This window comes from Manis javanica, chromosome 14 (genome assembly GCF_040802235.1).
Source record: "Manis javanica isolate MJ-LG chromosome 14, MJ_LKY, whole genome shotgun sequence".
Lineage (NCBI taxonomy): Eukaryota > Metazoa > Chordata > Mammalia > Pholidota > Manidae > Manis > Manis javanica.
The window spans coordinates 47,204,236-47,224,965 of record NC_133169.1 but is presented as its reverse complement, the minus strand read 5'-3'; the positions used below and the strand labels follow the sequence as shown (position 1 = coordinate 47,224,965).

General features: G+C 36.1%; 1 pseudogene; it reads right to left on the bottom strand.

Moving 5' to 3' along the window:
• Window positions 1-614: 614 nt before the first annotated feature.
• Window positions 615-20,730, bottom strand: part of LOC118969105 (olfactory receptor 2T29-like) — a 40,751-nt pseudogene continuing 20,635 nt past the window's right edge.

Below are 20,730 nucleotides of genomic sequence, written 5' to 3'. Positions count from 1 at the left end.
TCTGCACAATATACACACCAATATTTCAGAATCTCTCAGTTCTTGTGAGATGAAGAATCTATTTCTCATGTTTAGAATGTCCATGAAGAAAAGAACCAAATGTTAATTAAAATAAACATGTTATGTGAATGCATTTATTCTACCTGAAATTACTAGTCTAGTATTAAAGTCAGTGTAGATGTGCCTTGTGCACAGCTGTTTGATATTTTGGCTCTGGAAACCCTACACCTTCATGCACTTTACAATTTTACATTTATGGATGCTAATCACCCTGATATGGAGAGTAAAGATCAGCTGCCTGCATCTATAAGTGTAAAGCTCATTTTCGTGAGAGCAAATAATTGTACATTCTAAATATATTTGTAAATTCCAATTCAATCCCTTAAGCCCATATAAAGAATTATTAAATCTTCTCTTGTCACTGGATGTCCCAGGAATAATGATATTAGCCTCACTTTCATTAGTACTGAGTGGACAGGATGAAAGTTTCCAAGTTACCTTGTCATATAATTGCTCTCTCTGAGGAGAAAAGGCAGGTGGAAGATGCTTTCTCAGCCCTCCCTCAGCCTAAATGGTCAGGAACCTCCAAAATCTCCATCTCCCTTGCAGGCAGCTCAGCCCTTTGGTGTGCTTCCCTTGTACCTGTCCACCAAGTCCAGTGGCTCAGAAACCGTCACTTTCCTGCCTGGCAGGTAGAGGGATACTTTAATGCCTGGTAGGCAAATGGTAGCCCTGCCCACAATGAGTGCCACATGGCACACAAAGGGCATGCAGAGGTGACCTGTCAGCCTCTGCTGACAGAGAACCACTGCCTGCAGAAAGGCAGAAGGGCGGAAACTTCTATAGACCACAAAAAGCAACTGTGTTTCCATCACAAAAGAGAACTGAGCACTGGTAAGCAGAGTCTTGAGCTTCTGAAAACCACAGGAAGCCTTCTTCATAAAGCCATTACTTTCAAGATGAGGAGGCATCGCTGATCTAATACTAAGGAAGAAAGACAGAAACCCAGACAAAATTATGGAATTATTTTTATTATTAGGAACATATTCCAAACAAAAGAGTAAGACATGACACCAGAAACAGCTAAGTCAAATTGAGGTTAGTAATCTTCTCGATTAAGATTTCAAAGTAACAGACATAAAGATGTCCCTGGGGAAAAGAATTGATGAACTCAGTGAGAACTTCAACAAAGAGATAGCAGCTTTGAAAAAGAGCCACTCAAAGATGAAGAACACAGCAACTAAAAAGAAAAGGGAATGAATAGTAGAATGCTGGAAGTAGAGGAGAGAATCCCTGAGATGCAAATTAGAGAATAGTAAAACAACCAAGCTGGGGAACAGAGAGTAAAATGAATTTCTAAAAATGCAGATATATTAAGAGAGTTGTGTGACATTTACAAATGAAACAATATTCACATAATAGGGGTTCAAGAAGAAGGGGAGAGAGTGAGAAGAGTAGAAAGACTCTTTGAAAAAATGGTAGCTGAAAATTTCCCTTGTTTGGGGAAGAAAATAGACACCTAGATCCTGGAAGTGCAGACAGCCCCTAACAAAAGGAACCCTAGGAAGACAACAAGACACCTAGTAATGGAAATGATAAAGATCAAAGATAAAGAGAGAATATTAAAAGCAGAAAGAGAGAGGGGGAAAATCAGCTATAAGGGAAAATCCATAAGGCCATCAGCAGATTTCTCAGCAGAAACTGTACAGGCCAGAAGGGGAATAACATGAAATATTGAATGTATTAAAAGGAAAGAACCTACAACTAAGAATCCTGCACACAGCAAGGTTATCATTCAAATTGAAGCAGAGATTAAACATTTCCTAGATAAAGAAAAGTTAAAAGAATTCACCACCACTAAACTGGCATTGCAGGATATGTTAGACTTCTTTAGATGAAAATGTCCTTAAGCCTAAATATTTCATGAGTGAAAATTAACATACAATAAAGGTAGTAGAAAAATTACTTCCTATGCCAGTTTGAACCTAAAAAAAAGTAAAATCAACTATACTCAAAATCTGTCAAGGGATACACAAAAGATTAGATAATGACATCTTATATATAATATGTGGAGGAGGAAGAAGAAGAAAAAGTAGTACTTTAAGATTGTATTCAAAACTGAGCAATTATCATCCTTATATAGACTTCTACATATTTAGGAAACTTTGACCTTTATGATAACTACTAACCTAAAGCCCATAACATATACACAAAGAAAGTAAAAACTAAATTCAAGCATTACACTAAAGAAAACTATCAAATATAGGAGAAGAGTATAAGAGAGGAAAGAAGGAACAAAGAGGAACTACACAAACAACCAGAAACAATAGAAATGCAACAAGTACATAACTATCAGTAATTACCTTAAATGTAAATGGAATAAATGCGCCAATAAAAAGATACAGGGTGGCCGAATGGATAAAGAAACAAGACCCATCTACATGCTGCATACAAGAGACTTATTTCAGACCTAAAGACATACATGGACTGAAATTGAAGTAATGGAAAAATATATTCTATGTAAATAAAAAGGAAAAGTCTCAGGAGTAGCAGTACCTATATCAGACAAAATAGACTGCAAAACAAAGAAGTAATGAGACAAATAAGAACATTAAATAACAATAAAAGGATCAGTCCAACAAGAGAATATAACAATGTGAATATCTATACACACAACATAGGAACATCCAAATATACAAAACAAACACTGCCAGACCTAAAGGAGGAAACAGATAGCAACACAATTATATTAGGGAACTTTAACACCTCACTTAAATCAATGGACAGATCATCCAAACAGAAATAAGGAAACAGAAGCATTGAACAACACTTTAGTTCAGGTGGACTTAGATATCTTAAGAACAATGTTCCACATAAAACAGAGGATACACATTTTTCTCAAGTGTACATGGAACATTCTCTAGAATAGATCACATATTAGGATGCAAAAAAAGCCCCAAACAAATTCAAAAGATTGAAATTATAACAAGCATCATTGCGGATCACAATGATATGAAGCTATAAATCAATTTCTTGAAGAAAAAAACATGAACATATGGAGGTTAAGAAAAAACTTCTAAATAATCAATGGATTAATGAAAAAAATCAAAGAAGAAATCAAGCAATATATGGAGACAAAAGAAAACAAAAACACAACAGTTCAAATTATGTGGGCTTCCACAAAAGCTGTTCTAATGGAGAAATACATAGCAAAACAGTTCTACCTTAAGAAACAAGAACAAACCCAAACAAAAGTCTAAACCCACACATAAAAAAACTAGAAAAAGAAGCACAGCCCAAATTTAGTGGAAACAGGGACATAATAAATATCAGAGCCAAGATAAATAAAATAGAGAATAGGAAATCAATAGAAAAATAATGAAACCAAGAGAGGATTCTTTGATAAGATAAACAAAGTAGACAAACCCCTAACCAGATTTATCTAGGATAAAAACAGTGAGTATACAAACAAAATCAGAAACAAAAAATAAGTTTCAAATGATGTCACAGAAAATCAAAGAATTATAAGAGAATTCTGTGAAACATTGTATGATAATATATTGGATAACCTAGAAGAAATAGAACAATTCCTAGAAATATAAATCTTCCTGACTGACCCAGGAACAAACATAATCTGAACAGACTGAATACCAGTAATGGAATTGAACTGGTTAAAAATAACCCAAAAAAACAAAATTCCAGGGACAGATTGTTTCACAGCTGAATTCTACCAAAAATTTAAAGAGTTAATACAATTATTCTTAAAGTCTTCCAAAAAAATAGAAGAGAAAGAATATTTCCAAACTCATTCTATGAAGACAGCATCACTGTGATACCAAAACCAGACAAGGACACCACAAAGATAAGATTATATGAACATATATTCAAAAACCCTCAACAAAATATTAGAAAACTAAATTTGAAAATACATCAGAAGGATCATCCATCACAACCAAATGCAATTTATTCCAGAGATGCAAGGATGGTACAATATTTATAAATCAGTCAATGCAATATGCCAGATTAACAAAAGGAAGGATAAAAACCATATGATCATCCCAATGCACCTCAGTATTTATTGTTGCTTTATTTATAATAAGCAAGATACAGAAGCAACCTAAGTATTTGTCAATAGGTGAATGTATAAAGAAGATGTAGCACATATACCCAATGGAATACTACTCAGTCATCAAAAGGAGAGAAATTCCACCATTTCTGACAAGGGTGGACTTAGAGAGTGTTATAAGTGAAATAAGGCATGTGGAAAAAGACAAATGCCATATATTACTTACATGTGAAATCTAACAAAATGAACAAAATAACAATAGATTCATAGATACCAAGAAGAGACTGGTAATACCATCGGAGATGGGTTGGGGTGTTTGGATGAAATAAATTAAGGGGATAAAGAGGAACAATATCTCAATCATAATATAAATTAGTCATTGTAATTAAAGTACAGCATTGAGAATATAGTCAATATTATACATCATCTTCCTATGCTGACAGTAACTATACTAGTGGTGTTGGAGGTTTTTACAATGTATGTAACTTTGAAGCACTACATTGTATACCTAAAACCAAAATAATATTACATATCAACTGTACTTCAATAAAAAAATATATCCACAACAAAAATGAAAACATTGTGGTTTAAGATCAATCCAACTTTTTAACTGATACCTCATTAAATAAGTCATACAGATATAATAATCAAATGAACAGATGTTCTACATCATCTGCCATCACAGAAATGTAAATCAAAGCAACAATGAGATGCCACAACATCTACTAGAAAGGCATATATCCAGAACACTACAACATGAAATGCTGTCAAGGAGATGAGCAAGAGAAACTCATGCTTTACTGGTGAGAACACAAAATAGAACAGTCACTTTGGAAGACATTTGTTAACACTTTCTTTATTCAGGTTTGTCAATATTGGAATTAACCATGATGCCCTTCAGTAAGTGAAGGGACAGCTTAAATCTGGTATATACAAAAATAGAATTCCAACTAGCACTAAAAATAAATTATCTCTCAAGTCATGAAAAGACATGAAGGAGTCTTTTCCCCTCCACTCTGGAGGTAAAGGAAACTTAAATACATATTACCAAGAAAAAAAATGCCATTCAGTAAAGGCTACATATTGTATAGTTCTGAAAATATAACCTTGAGAAGGAAAAACTTTGGAGACAGTAAAAATATCATAGAGTGCCAAGGATAAATGGGGAATAAAGGATGAATAGGTGTAGCACAGACTACGCAGTGTACACACTCTAGATACATTTCATAACATATTTGTTCAAAACCATAGAATGTAGAAGAGTTAACCCTAATATAAACTATAGACTTATGGTGTCAAAGTAGGTTCATCAATGGAAAGGCATGTAACTTTTGATATGGATATTAATAATCGAGGGGCTTTGAATGTGTGAGGCAGGTGGTATATGGATAATCTCTATATTTCTGTTCAGTTTTGCTGTGTATCTAAATTTACGCCTCAAAACAACTGACTCTAAATGGGAGAGTAGTATTAAGGCAGACTGAACTGGAAAAAGAAATTTAGGAAATTTTTGGTGTTAATAGGAATACTTTATAATTTGTTGGAGTTTTAGATTACATAAGATTAAGCATTTGTTGAAGCTTAACAAAGGGGTCCTTAAGGTTATGAATTTTATTGTACATTAATTTCACATCAGTAAAAGACCAATAGAAATATTGATCTCAGATTAACCATATGCATGCTAAAAAGTTTAAGGAAAGTATGCAAATGACTTCAGTGAGCAGTAGGAAGGATAGGAGGATAGAAATGTGATAAAAAGAAATATAGTTATAATATTAATGGTAGGAAATAAACTATATATGTGTGTGTGCATGCATGCACATATGTGTTTACTGCAAAATTCCATCAGTTGTAATTTATATTGGAAATTTTTGTCACAAAATGCAAAATTTTTGATGTGCTAACACCATAAATATTTCTCTTAATCAAGTAATAGACCATGTCTTTTAGAGAGTAACCCTTGATTGCCATGATTCAAACATTGATTGAGGAATTCATTTTCATCTCACATGGCATGGCAACCTTAAGAGAACATTTTCCTCCATGCTTACAATGAAAAAGAGAGTCACTGTGGAGTCCAGTACTATTGAAAATAGCATTTAAGGGAGTGACATGACCAAGTGGGTGACATACGTCATTCCCAACTTTGCTTTTCTTCACATGAGGAACAACTAACAACAACTATTCATGGAATATAAACCATGGAGAAAATTCTAACACAATGGGAGTGACACTGAAGCACCCTCCCCACCATACCAGAGATTCAAAGAAACTGTATTACAGGGGTAAGAATGGCTACACGTTGACTACATTAGCCCTACCCTACGCAATCATAGCACGATACTGAGGTGTCTTCCCTGAGTTCATGGTTCCTCCAGTGTGAAAAGAAAGCCACGTGGATATCCAGCTCTCCCAGCATTGTTGGTCACTTCCTGGTGGCTCCCTCTTCACTCTTGTTCAATAAGGATCATGAGATGACCTTCAGGACTTGACCACTGGGTAACTACTTGACATAGATCAGGGGGAAGTCCTTGAAACAACCAGCACTCAGATATTGACAAAGATCTTACAATCACTGCACAGGTGTAGTCTGTTCCAGCATCTTGGCTTGTCACCAGAATAAAAACAATGACTCATTTTGTCCTGGGAACCCATCAGAGTATAGGTTTGAAAAACTGGAGTCCACAAATGAAGGCTCTCATTGACTTTGGAGATTAGTCTGCCACTGTCTTCCATGAGGCTGATGTGTCATAGCTAGGCACTCTGCAGAGGTTAGTCCTAGCTATAAAACTAGAATACCTTGTTTTCCAACCATGAAGTTGTAAAGCCCAGCAATGCTTGAGCAGAGAGTGTGGCAGGCAGAGTTGGTTATCTATACAGAAAAGCCAGTGACACCGTTCAGACATAGAACTTGGAGAGCAGATTGGCTTGAGTCAGGACTCCAAAGAGGTTTACTGGAGTTGAAATCCACTCTGCCCAGGCAGGAGGCTAATTACTAACCACTGCTGAATGGAGTTTCAGGTCTACTTTTGCATAAAGCTAGACCAGAAACAACTCCAAGGCAGCTTGGACGAGCCCTCTTGATTTCCTTGATAGGGACTAGTTGTAGCCCCACTGAATGCTGAATTCATGTTTCAGCTCACCTTAACAAGGAAGCAAATCACAGGAAAAGGGAACCTGCAGAATACAGCAACAGTCATCATTACAATGGCACTTTAACAGAGAGCAATCCTATGACTTTGATTACAGAGAAAAGTTGGTGTCCCTGTCTGGCCAGGGAATTCAGTGCAGAGTCTTGCCTGATTTGAGTGTTTATACAATAACCCATTCAGGCACTGGAACTGTTCTGGTGTCCCATAAGTGGAAAGAATCTAATTCCTAGGACCTGTACTGCTTAGTGTATTAACCAGTACCAATCACCCACAAAGCCTGACAAGAAAAAACAAGAAAGCACAGACCACATTCTTTAGCGTTTTTTGTCAAGGAACCAATTCAGCTGTCTATTTCACTATTTTTATCTAGAAGCGCCCACCTCCTGAAAGCAGATCTCAGGTAGAAGTCTCACCAAAAATATATGCTAATTGTGAGCCACACCTGCTCAAAGACATTACCAGAAGACACAGCCAGAAAACAAAATTTGTGCTATCTGGTGTGAGTTGTCACTGACAAAGCAAACCTGTAAAATCTGGACAGGAGACTGTTCACTGAAATGTTCAGACTCCATGTAAGGAATCAAGAATCATGGAATATCAGGTACATATGGCACCACTTGGAGAAACTAATAAAGCTCAACCACTGACTCTAAAGAAATGGATGTCTTTGAACTGTCAGAAAAAAATAATCTAGAAAACCCTCTATAAAATCTTTACTGAGCTACAGGAACACACAGATAAACAACCAAACGAAACTAGCAAATAAGGTATGAACATAAAAAGACAACAAAGAAACTTTTTTAAAATTTCAAAAAGAATCTTAGAGCTAAAAAATACAATGTCTAGACTGAAGAATTCAACATAGCTTCAAAAGTCAACTCAGCCATGCAGAAGAATCATCTCCTAGAAGACAAGATATTTGAAACTAGCCAGGTTAGAGAACCAAATGAAAAAAAAAAACAAAAAGTGAAGAAAGACTAAAGACTTATAGCCACAACCAAAGTAACAATATCCTCATCATAAGAATTCCAATAGGAGATAAGAAAAAAGAAAGGGGGAGAAAAGTATATTTAACTCAATAGTAGCTGAAAATTTCCCATACCTAGGGAGAAAAGTGGACATTTAGATCCAAAAGACCTAAAACAGGTTGAATCCAAGTAGGACTACACTGAGACACATTATAATTAAACTGAAAAATTCAAAGACACATACTGAATTTAGAAAGCAGAAAAAGAAGAAAGAAGGTGTCTACATGGAAATCTCCATAAAAATTTCAGGGGTATTCTCAATAAAATATTTTCAAGTTGGGAGAGATTGTGTTATATATTCAAATTATGAAAGAAAAAATGTGTTATCCAAGAATTCTATACACAGCAAAACTGTCATTCAGAAAGAAAAGAGACAGAAAGAATTTCTGAAACTATCAATGCCTGTAGAAGTTTGTCACTACTAGACCTGACTTAGAAGAAAGAGTTATATTTACTTCGTTGAGTGGAAGTAAATATAAGAAGGAAGGGCAAAATTCACTAATAATGTAAAAATATAGTCCAAGTTAGAATCTGTAATATGTTAAAAGTGCTGCTCAAGTCTTACATTTACAACTGTAGATGACAAGTTAGAAACAAATGAAGCAGAAATAACCAAAACTACTATTATCTGTTATTGGATACAAAATATGAAAAAATGTGAATGCTGTAACATCCATTATGAAATATGTGAAATGAAGGAAATATAAAGGCAAAGTTTACAAATGTTATTCAATTACAGTTATTATCAGAATAAAATTGGATATTGTATTTTAAGGTATTTATGTGAGTCACATGAAAACCACAATTAAAAGAACATAGTAATTACAAAAAAATGACTGACAAAAATGTCAAATCATAATGATATCAAAAGACACCAAAACATACACAGAAAGATATCAGGAACAGAAGCAAAGAATAGTGAGCCATCCAGAGAATCAATAAGCAAATAGAGGATTAGAGCACCACTATAGACAAAATGGAGCTGATGAAATATACAGAACTTCCTACTGACAACAGCAGAATACACATTATTCTCATGCAAACATGTCACATTTTCTAAGATAGATCGTATATTTGGCTACAAAACAAGTCTTAACAGATTCAAGAAAACTGCAATCACACAAAGTATCCTCAACAATATATGAAACTAAAAATTAATAACAGGAGGAAAACTGGAAAACTAATTATAGCATATAAATTAACACTTTTCTGAGAAACAAATGGAGTAGGGAAGAATTTAAAAGTATATTGAGACAAATGAAAATGGAAATATACTGAGCCTTAAGGACTGCAGAAAAGTATATTTCTAAGAGGGAAGTTCAGAGCAACAAACAACTGCATTTAGAATCAAGAAAGCTCTCAAATACACAACCTTAGGGTATGTATGCTCTAAGGATCTATAATAACTGAGCATAAATTTGGCAGAAGGAAACAATAGAAAATATTAAACTAAGTTGGATTGTGATGATAAAACATATTTTGAGTTACTGCCTGGGCATTTTATAGTATAACAACTCTACTCTCCCTCAGAGACTTGACATTTAGAGAAGGACCAGAGCTACATATTCTCATCACATGTTCCCAGTTTGCTTTTCACTGGGTACCTTTTAAAATCACTGATTAGAGTTGAGCTGGCACAAAGCTAATAACCCCAAGCTACCTTATAAGTATTAGGGGCTTGTTACCTAACCCTCAATACCCTGCTCACTTTTGACTTAAGATGAATGGTTGCCCATCCCAGACCATTGTGATTTTCTTTCTGTGATTTCAAAGTAATGTCTTTTGTGACTTCAGTTGCTTTGTGTAGGGCTATTGAAACTGTGTCTTCCATCAAAATGAGCAAAGGGTTTTGTCTTCCTCAGAGTGGGAGCTCAGATGCTAAGAGAGCTACTAGCCAATCCTGCACAAGTGTCTTGTGTCTCATCATTCATATTACTAATTTAAGGCCTGATCCCCAAGCACATAGCTGTTTGCAAAGATAAATAATATTAACAAATATTGATCTAGACTAACCAAGAAAAAGTATAAAAGACCAATAACCAGCACATTCTACATGAATGAAATCATTACAACTGATACCAAAGATAGACAAAGGTCGTAAGAAGATATAACAACAAACTAGGCAACCTAGAAGAAATGTAAAAATTCTTGAACAGACTGCATCAGGAAGAAACAGAAAATTTGAACAGTCCAATTACCAGAAAGAATATTGAATCAATAATCAGAATTTTCCAATGAAAAAAATCACAGGACCGGATGGTTTTATTTGTATATTTACCCAAATATTTAAATCATTGATGCCAATCCCTCTCAAATTCTTCCAAAAAATCAAACAAGAGGAAATATTCCCAATCTAATTTAAATGAGGCCAGTCTTACCCTGATTAAGAAAGTCAGAAAAGAACACTATTAGAGAAGAAAACCATACACTAATATCCTTGATAAATATAGATGCAAACATCCTCAATAAAACACAAACAAAATTTAGTAACCCATGAAAATGACCATTCACCATGATTATGTAAGATTAATCCTTGTTATGCAAGGATGCTTCATTATATGCAAATCAATAAATGTGATACATCATATAAATAGAATGAAAGAAAAAAACATAATAATCTTAATAATGCAGATAAAGGATTTAACAAAATTCAACAACCTTCCATGATAAAAACAAACAAACAAAAAAAACTGTGTGTTAGCAGGGATGAACTTTTACATAATAAAAACCATATCTGACAATTCCACAACCAACCTCATCCTCCATGGCAATAGGTTGAAAGCTTTTCCTCTAAAATCAGGAACAAGGTATGGATGCCCATTCTCACCACAGTGATACAACATAGTACTGGAAGTCAGAGACTGAGCCATCAGAAAATAAAATAAATAAAGGGCATCAGGCCTGAAAAAGAATAAGCACATTTTCCCAATTTGCACATGACTTGATTTTATAAATATGAAACCCTAAAAACTATACCAAAAGACTATTCGATCCAGTCAACACATTTGAATATGGGATAAATAAATTAACATATAAAATAAGTAGTATTTCTGTACATTGATAATGAATTACATGAAAAACAAAACAATCACATTTATATTAGGATCAAAAACAATAAAATACATAGGAATACAGTTAACCAAAGAAGTAAAAGATCTCTACACTGAGAATTACAAGACTTTGATGAAAGAAATAGAAGACAAATAAGTGGAAAGGAACCTGAGTTCATGAACTAGAAGTGGTAATATTATTAAAATGTCCATGCTTCTCAAAACCATCTTAGATTCACTGGTATCCCTACAAAGATTCCAATGGGTTTTTGTCTAGAATTAGAAACAAAATTGTAAAATTTTGGACCCACAAAATACCTGAATAAACAATGTAATTACGACTAAGAACAAAGGAGGAGACATAACACTTCCTGATTTCAAGCTATATTATAGAGGTATAGTAATCAAAACTATATAGGTCCAGCACAAAAACGGGCACATAGACAAACACAACTAAAATGAAAGATGAGAAATAAACCCATTCATACACAGGTGACAAATATTGGACAGGGGAGCCAAGAATACTCCTTGCAAAAAGAAAATCTTTTCCACCATGGTGCTGGAAAATTTTGATATTCACATGTAAAGAATGAAAGAGTATCTCTATTTTATACCATTCACAAAAATTAACTATATCTGCATTAAAGGTTTAAACATAAGCCTAGAAACCAAGAAACTTCTAGAAAACAACATTGGAGAAAAAGCTCCTTGACATCAATCTTGGCAATGATTTTTGAATATGACACCTACAGCACAAAAAACCAAATAAAAAACAAACAACTAGGACTCCGTTAAGCTAAAAATCTTTTGAACAGAAGAAAAATCAACAAAGTGAAGACAACCTATTGAACTGGAAAAAATGTATATCTAACCATCTATCTGGTAACTACTTAATATTCAGCATATACAAAAAACTCATTCAACTCAGTAGCAAACACAAAAACAAATAATCCATTTAAAATTGGGCAATGTTCCTGAATAGACATTGTCCTGAGGAATACATATAAATGACAAGAAGGTACACAGAAAGGTGCTCAATGTTGCTAATCATCTAGGAAATGAAAATCAAAACCACAATGAGATATCACCTCGTGCTTGTTAGACAGACTATCACCAAAAGTACAGGGATAACAAATGTTGGCAAGGGTTTGCAGAAAATGAAACTCTTGTGCATTGTTGATTGGAATGCAAATTGGCACAGCCAGCCAGACAAATGGATGGAGGATCCTCAAAAAATTAACAAGTTATCTGCTGTATGATCCCACAATTCCACTTCTGGGAATATATCCAAAGGCAATAGTGACACTGTGTCAAAGAGTAATTGCAACCCCATGTTCATAAAAGCATTATTTGAAATAGCAAAGATGTGGACACACCTTGTGATCACCAATTCATGAAATGATAAAGAATATGTGGTATACATATGATTTCACTTATATGTATGTATGATCTAAAAAAACAAAGCAATCAAGCAAAAACCCCAGAAACAAACATACAAACCGGTGGTGCTGCGTTGGAAGGACATGGGAGGACACGAAATAGGAGAAGGGGTCAAGAGGTACTAACTTCCAATATAACATAAGCCATGACAATGAGGGGTACAGCAATGCGAATATGGACAATAAAGCTGTAAAAACTGTATGTTTGACAGACATTAACTATATGTAATATTCAGGACAGATGCCTCATATTGAAAGATGCCAAGATTTTATTTTAAACAGGCTTGTTTGTTTATCTTAAAGGTGTTAAGAGCCAGGCGTCTCGTTTAGCATGTAACTAAAGGCCAGCTGCTGCCCTCTGGGGAACAAGGCTGGCAGGTGATATCTTCATAAAGTTGCTATTCCTCCCAGCAGACGGTGGGCTCTCTATACAGTCTCACAATGCCTAAGTCTAGATCAACAGCATTTCCCAAAAGATCTTGTGCAGTCTCCTGGTACAATGTCTATGGCTGCTGCCCATTGGGCACCCTTTAATTGCCTGGCTCTGGTGGCTCCGGGGACTTACCTTCCTGGGTCCCACAGGACTGTCACAAACACCTGGCAGACTGCTAGCCTCGGGGAACTGCACAGACAGCAGGTTGAAATATATTTCCCAGTCACTCTGTGAAGAAGCCCTGTTTGCTTGCCCTGTAGATTCATACTAGGAGGTGGTGGGGGGAAGGCTTCTGGTTTGGAAATAATGTAGGGGTCCAATAAGTATTGGGAAGAGAAGCAAGTGAATGTTATCTCTGCACTGTCCCATGTCTTCCCCAGCTGAAGATTGTCTCTGAGAATGGAGCTCGTACCCTAGTTAGGCTCTGATTTTTGTAGCAGGCTCCCACCCTGGTAGTTCACAGGTTCCTCTGGACTCAACAGTGGAAGAGTTCTTTACCAGCTCTTGCCACAGTTACATCAAAAAGGCAGTAGACTCGGCCCCATCTTTCTGTGAATGGAGCCCATTAGCCTAAGACCATAGCTGCAGCCTTCACACATCTAAGGGCCAGCTGTGCTCCTATCCAGACCTCAGAGGGTGGGGCTTATTCTAGCACTCTCTCTCGCTCTCTCGCTCTCTGATAAGCACCGAAGCACTATGACCCAGAGGGGCATTTAAAGTTAAGTCTGGAGTTCTTATTGTTTATTTAGGGACCCATTTCTGTGGCTCTCACCCAAGGGTACCTTGATCACGTGGGGCTGGCTGCTTCTAGCAGTGCTTGTGCTCATGAGTCCAGTGAGACAGTAGCAAAGAAAACCACATGTAACTGGTTATCAGCCTATAGTTCAGTACAGGGGGACAGAAATGCCTGTCTTCCCCTGAAAGAGGTATATCCACCTATATTCAATTTGCTTCTTGAGAATCTGGCCTCCAATCTGCCTGAGAATAGACACAGGAACAAATAATCCCCTTTGGAACACAGATGATCTTGGCATACCCACAACTACTGGAAGACACTAGACATAGAGAAGTTGATTAGACAGACAAAACAAAGAGGAAGGCCAGGGCTGAATAATAAAATTCGTCTCATACAGATATATGAGTCGAGACTAGGAGAGCTTGCTGTCGGCAGTTGCTGTTCTATCTAATGCACAGAAACAAACACAGAGAGTCAAGCATATTGACTAAAGAGTGGAATATGTTCCAAATGAAAGAAAAGATAAAATGTGGAAATTATTCATTAACAAAATGGAGATACGTGATTAACCTGATAAAGTGTTCATAATAATTGTGATAAAGATGCTCCCCCAACTCAAAGAACAGTAGATGAACAAACTTAGGACTTCATCAAAGTGATAGATAAATATGAGAAAGACCCAACTAGAAGTCACAGAGATGACGAATACAAAAACTGAACTGAATAATACACTAGCAGTGGTCAACAATAAACTAGATAAACAGATGAAAGGATCAGGGAACTTGAAGATAGGGCAATAAATCTCAACCAATAAGAACAGAAAAGAAAAATAATGAAATCCTCGAAGTCCACAGACATTGTCTCAAACGGCAAGATTACCTTTAATTAATGGCAGAATAATGTTCCATTATATAAATGTACTGTATCTTCTTTATCCATTCACCTATAAATGGGCTTTTGGTCTGCTACCATATCTTGGGTATTCTAAATAATACTGCAATAAACATAGGTGTGCATATGTCTTTTTGAATTAATAATTTTATTTTCTCTGTGTGAACATTTACTATTGGGTATAATTATTGAGTCACAAAGTTATACTTCTGAAACCAATATATTATATGTCAACTATATTCCAATAAAAAATAAAAATAATACACAGAAATAAATAAAAATATAAATATTAAAAGAAAAATAATGAAGAAAGTGAAGATAGGTTGAAGGACTTAGGGGGCAACAATGAGTGGACCAACATTTTCATGAACGGCATCTCAGAAAATGAAGAGAGAGAAAAGGAGAAGAAAACTTAATTTTTAATAATGGCTGAAATTTTTCCTAACCTGGTGAAGGAAATAGATTACAAGATCAAGGCATCCTGGGTAGTCCTAAATAAATTCAAAGAAACCTACAATGAAGAATATTAAAATTAAGTTATCAAAATTTATACACAAAAAGCAGATGTTTCACCAAAAAAATTGCAGGCCAGAGGAGAGTGTCATGATATATCCAAACTGGAGAAAACCTTAAAAACCTCTAACCTAGAATATTCTACATGGCAAAGTGGTACTTCAGAACTGAAGGCTAGATAAATGTTTACCAGATAACCAAAAGCTAAAGGAATTAAGAGGCTAATCAAGAGGGTGTTTCAGGAAGTTACTGAACTCACCACTTTCCCAAGACACACCAAACTGACCACTACATATAGAGCAAATACTTCTGAAGAAGAACTGAGGGCTTATTGAGAGTTTCTGCACAACAAAGGATAAAGCAAAGACGTAAAGGAAGATCGGAGAGACAGAGACCCAGTAATAATAGTGAACTCACTCCTGCCACAGGGACCTGCCACAGGGAGGTATATGGCTGGGGTACATGCAAAGACTCTCCTGCCCTGGGACACAGCTGAAAGAAAAAGGTGGTTTGAAGGGCAACTAGCCTTTAAGTGAAACATATCTTTTAAATAATCCTAGAGCATATGCCAAGAGGGCAGGAAACCTCTGGAACTCTCTCCAGGGTCAGACGTGAACAAATACAATTTTTGAGATGCTCCATCCTCCTCCATAGTGTGTGCAGGAGCAGGGTACAGGTGCTGTAGAGGGCCTGCTAGGGCCGTACTAGCATGCTTTAAAGTCCTGGATTGCAGCAGTCACGGCCATCACCCAAAGGTGTCCCTGGGTGGCATGCGCTGAGTCCTTCTGCTATGCCTCTCTTAGTTCCACACATGCCAAAAGTAGGCCCGAATGTGGCACACTCCAGAAACTCCAAAGTCTGAAATAGAAATTGCTGTTCCAACACAGCACCCCCACTGCAATACTCCCTAAGATCTCACACAACCAGCAGCTTTAGCTAAAGCCATCCTTCTATGGTGGCCCTAGTATGGAGCCCCCTAGGACTTCCAAGTCCACCCCTGCTCTACCACCACTGGTTTTGTCAAGGCAGATACTGAGCTACACACCAAGAGTGCCCTGGGTAGTACCCAAACCGCTCCAGCTGAACCACCAGCATAACCCCAAAAAGCACAACCCAGGGCCACTGGCCTACACCTGCTCCTCCATCTCCAAGGCAGCCATGGCAAGGTAGTGCCAGGCAACCTCTTGTCAATGCCTGCCCAGTTTCAGCCATCCCATAAAAGTAGCACAACACGGAAAGAGACAAAGAAAAGAAAGGAAGAGAGAAGTGGTACAAGAACAACCAAAAAACAATTAACAAACAGAAAGAAGTCCATACCTATCAAAAATAACTTTAAATATAAATGGACTGAACTGAAATTATAAGACATCGGTGGCTGAATGGATTTTAAAAAGACATATCTATGTGCTGCCTAAAGAAAAGTCTCTTCAGATCAAAAAACATACACACACTAAAAGTGAAGTGATGGAAGAAGATACTCCACTGATGGAGTAGCCACACTCATATCTGACAGACCACTTACCACTATCCCCAAGAGTAGAAATAACAAATATTGGTGAGGATGTGGAGAAATGAGAACCCTCTACACTGATGGTGGGAATGTAAATTGGTGCAGCCACTATGGAAAGCAGTATGCAGGTTACTCAAAAAACTTAAAATAGAAATACCAATATGACCTAGTAACTCCCCTCCTAGGAATTTACCAGAACAAAATATCTGATTCACAAAGATATGTGACCCTTATGTTTATTGTCACATTATTGTAATAGCCAAGCAACCAAAGTACCCATCAATAGATGAATGGATAAAGAAGAGGTGGTACATATACACAATGGAATATTATTCAGCAATAAAAAGAAAAGAAGTCCTGCCATTTGTGACAGCATGAATGGACCTATAGGGTATTATGCTCAGTGAAGTGAGCCAGGTGGAGAGAGACTAATACCATATGATTCCTTTACAGGTGGAATCTGAAAACAAAACAAAGCAAAGTGAACAAAACAGCAGTAGATGCAAAGACACTGAGAAGTGACTGGTGACTACCATGGGGGAGAGGGAATGGTGGGTGTGTGGGAATGGTAAAGGGGATAAAAGTCCAAAATCAATTATAAGTTGGTCACATGGATGAAAGTGAAGCATGAAGAATATAGTCAGTGGTTCTGTAACACCTTTCTATGTTGACAGTAACTACAGTAATTGGGGAGAGTATTTAATAATATGGTTAACTGTTGTATTACTGTGTTTTATACTAGAAACCAATATGATAACGTATATCAACTACATTTCAATAAAAAAAACTTTTTCAGTGCCTCTGGACCAGTCACCCTGTCTTCTTCCCTTTGTACCACAAGGAGGCGTAAGCATGAGCGCAAACATTTCATGAGAAACGCACTTGATTTCTCTCAAGTAGCGGTTCTGTATTCAAAGACAGTCAACACTCTCCTGGTGTCTTTCATCAGTACTCCTGGGCCTCCACTTTTATTCACACTGAATTCTAAAAAAAGTAAAAAAGAAGCCTAAGTATGAAAGTTAAATGACAAAAATAGTAAAATCAACTAGAACTCTATTAAGTAGTTAAAAGACACATAAAAAGATTTAAAATAGGACATGGAAAAATTAAACATGGTGGGGGAAGTATTTGTAGTACTTTTAGAATGTTCAAAGTTAAGTGACTATCAAATTAAAATAGACTGCAACTTATACAGGTCAGTATATGTGAAGCTCATGGGATCCACAAACCAAAACTCTACAACAGAGTTTTAAAAATAAAGAGAATATAAAGGAAGCTTCCCCAAAGCACAAGGGACAAAACAAAGAGAAGAAAGGAACAGAGAACTACAAGAACAACCAGAAAACAATTAACAAAGCAGCAATGAGTACACACTTTATTTACTTTAGTTATTTAAATTCAGAAATCATAAGACACATGGTAGCTGAATGGATTAAGTAAATGAGACCCGTCCATGTGCTGCATGGCAGTTACTGCCCTGTGTGACCTGTGCCTGGAGCCTCAGGAACAAAAGGGCCAACTGAGAAGAGCTGGAGTGGGAACCTGATGCTGGTCTTTGCCTAAGGAGCTCATTTTCTTTTCTTATCTCCTTGAATTTTCACTCAGGGAGCCGAGGTGGCGTCCAACACTCTTGAGCTCTTTTCTCATAGAAGGGAATCGCCATTTGACAGAAGAGATTCTTTCCATTTCTCTGTTCATGTCCTCAGCCTTCTTCTTCCACCAGGTATATACTTACCAATAAGTGCATCATATCTCGGCACACTTTGGGAAGCTACTTCTGGCTTTCTAAGCAGTGTATTTCCTCAAACCATTTTCTCTGGACTTGCATTTTATACTCTTTATGTGATTCAGTCAGTATTGTAAACATTTCCTACACATGGCATATTTGCAATTATTATTTTTCATTATTTTAAATGAAAAGCATAACAGAGAATGATACGTAATATACGACTAAGTGCATCACTTTCAGCAAGAGGAAATAATAATTCCATGAAATTAAACATCCTGCAAAAACCTTACATTAATCTTTCTAGATTTTCAAAACCAGTTGTTTTAACTAAGTTTTAGATCCTAAATTTCAGAAATTATTATCTGTAATGAAATAATATCAAAATCAAGAATTTTTAAATAATCACTAATTAATACAGTTTTTTAATATAAGACCAAAGAAACATAATGAAAGCAAAATTGACATTAAACAGACTATTTAGGATATTCCATATATTATGAATACTTGTTTAAGTGTATATTTTATATAATATAGATGTAGAGACATATTAAAGACCTAATATTTAACTTGTATTTAAAAAAATTCTTTCACTACATGACATATTTTTTATAATGACTCATAGACAAGTTTTTGTACTTCTAGGTATTTAAATGATTAATTGGATAGCTGGGCATCAGGGATTTTTACACTCTAGGAAGTGTCCTAGATGAATGCTGCCCTGCTTTGTTGAGTCTGTCTCCTTCTCCCCAACAAATACCACAGAAGAAACACTTTCTACTGAAGCACACCTATGGGTTAATTCTCTGGTTTAATTCCCCAGGCCCCCAAACTTCACCCACCTCATCTGGCCTCTCCTTTCTCACCTCCTCCTCTCCTGGGAGATACTGACGGGACATAGGGGAGACACCACCGCCTCAGAGCTGCAACACTTCACCCTTTTCTAAGGGTGCATTTAAGTGGTTCTTGTCTCAGTAATGGGATAATTGAGTCCCCCTAGGACCTGTGGGGACACAAGCGTGCTAGTTCTTCCCATTACATTAGATAAGAACAAATTTGCCTGGATGAAGAGAATCTATGAAGCTTGGAGCATTCAAGTCACCTGTAAAATAGCTGTAATAAGGAAATACTCTCTTTAATTGCAGTGTTTCAGAGATTAGCACATGATCATCACGTAAGTAACATGATTATCTGTGTGGCACTTTTGGAAAGGATGGAAAGGATACAGTAGTCCTTGTCTATAGAAAAGATTGTTTTTTTAACAGTTTATCCAGAGCAATGGGTAGGTGTGATTCTTTCAGCTGCAGATATGTAGACCTTGATTCAAAACCTGTATTTCTTCTAAAATGATCATGAGTTTTATTGAAAATTTCAAATGTTTTGTCTCAGATACAATCAAAACAGAAAATTCCTAGTGTTAAAAAAAGAGACAGCTGTGAGCAAGAGGGAAACAAACATACACACACATGCATGCCTCCAGCACACACTTTATACAGACAAATAGGAAGTAAAATAAGGGATGTGGTAGAGATAAAGTGATTTTTTTTCAAAATATAGCCCACCCGTAGAAATACAGTAAGTGGGATATTTTTTCCGGCACAAGTCTGTTCTTAAATAGAACAGTTTATAGCGAAGTAGGAAGTCAAAATTCCTTCTCTTGCTGCAAGAACTTGTAATTTTTGGTACCTCTGCCTATGCAAGCTTAAAAACCATCCTCCAATTTAATAGTTAAGAATAAATTCTGACAGTCTTTTGCAATTAATTACTGAGAAAGTGAACTTAAAAATTAATGTTACATATTCAAAATGTATTCTATTTTAAACTATGTTTATATTTACACATGAATTTACCATACAGGCTATTCTGCAAACCAGAAAGGATAATGATTCACAAGTTCTTGACAATCATGATTAAACAAAAATTAGAGGCAACATTTATCAAAATTATAATACAGAAAAAAATGGGTTTCTCTTTCATTATCCCTTTGGCCAAGGCTCTCTCTAAAATAAAAGATTTGGAGTGATTTCTACCATTCGTCTAGTCTTCTCTTATAAAAGAAATTATATGCAAATATTTAACATCCTATGGCTTTTTAAATGTAGGTTTTACAACACCATCTCCATTACAGGACTATGTTTTATCCTTCCCACAGAATGAGCAACTTGAGTATGTTAGTTCTGAAATTA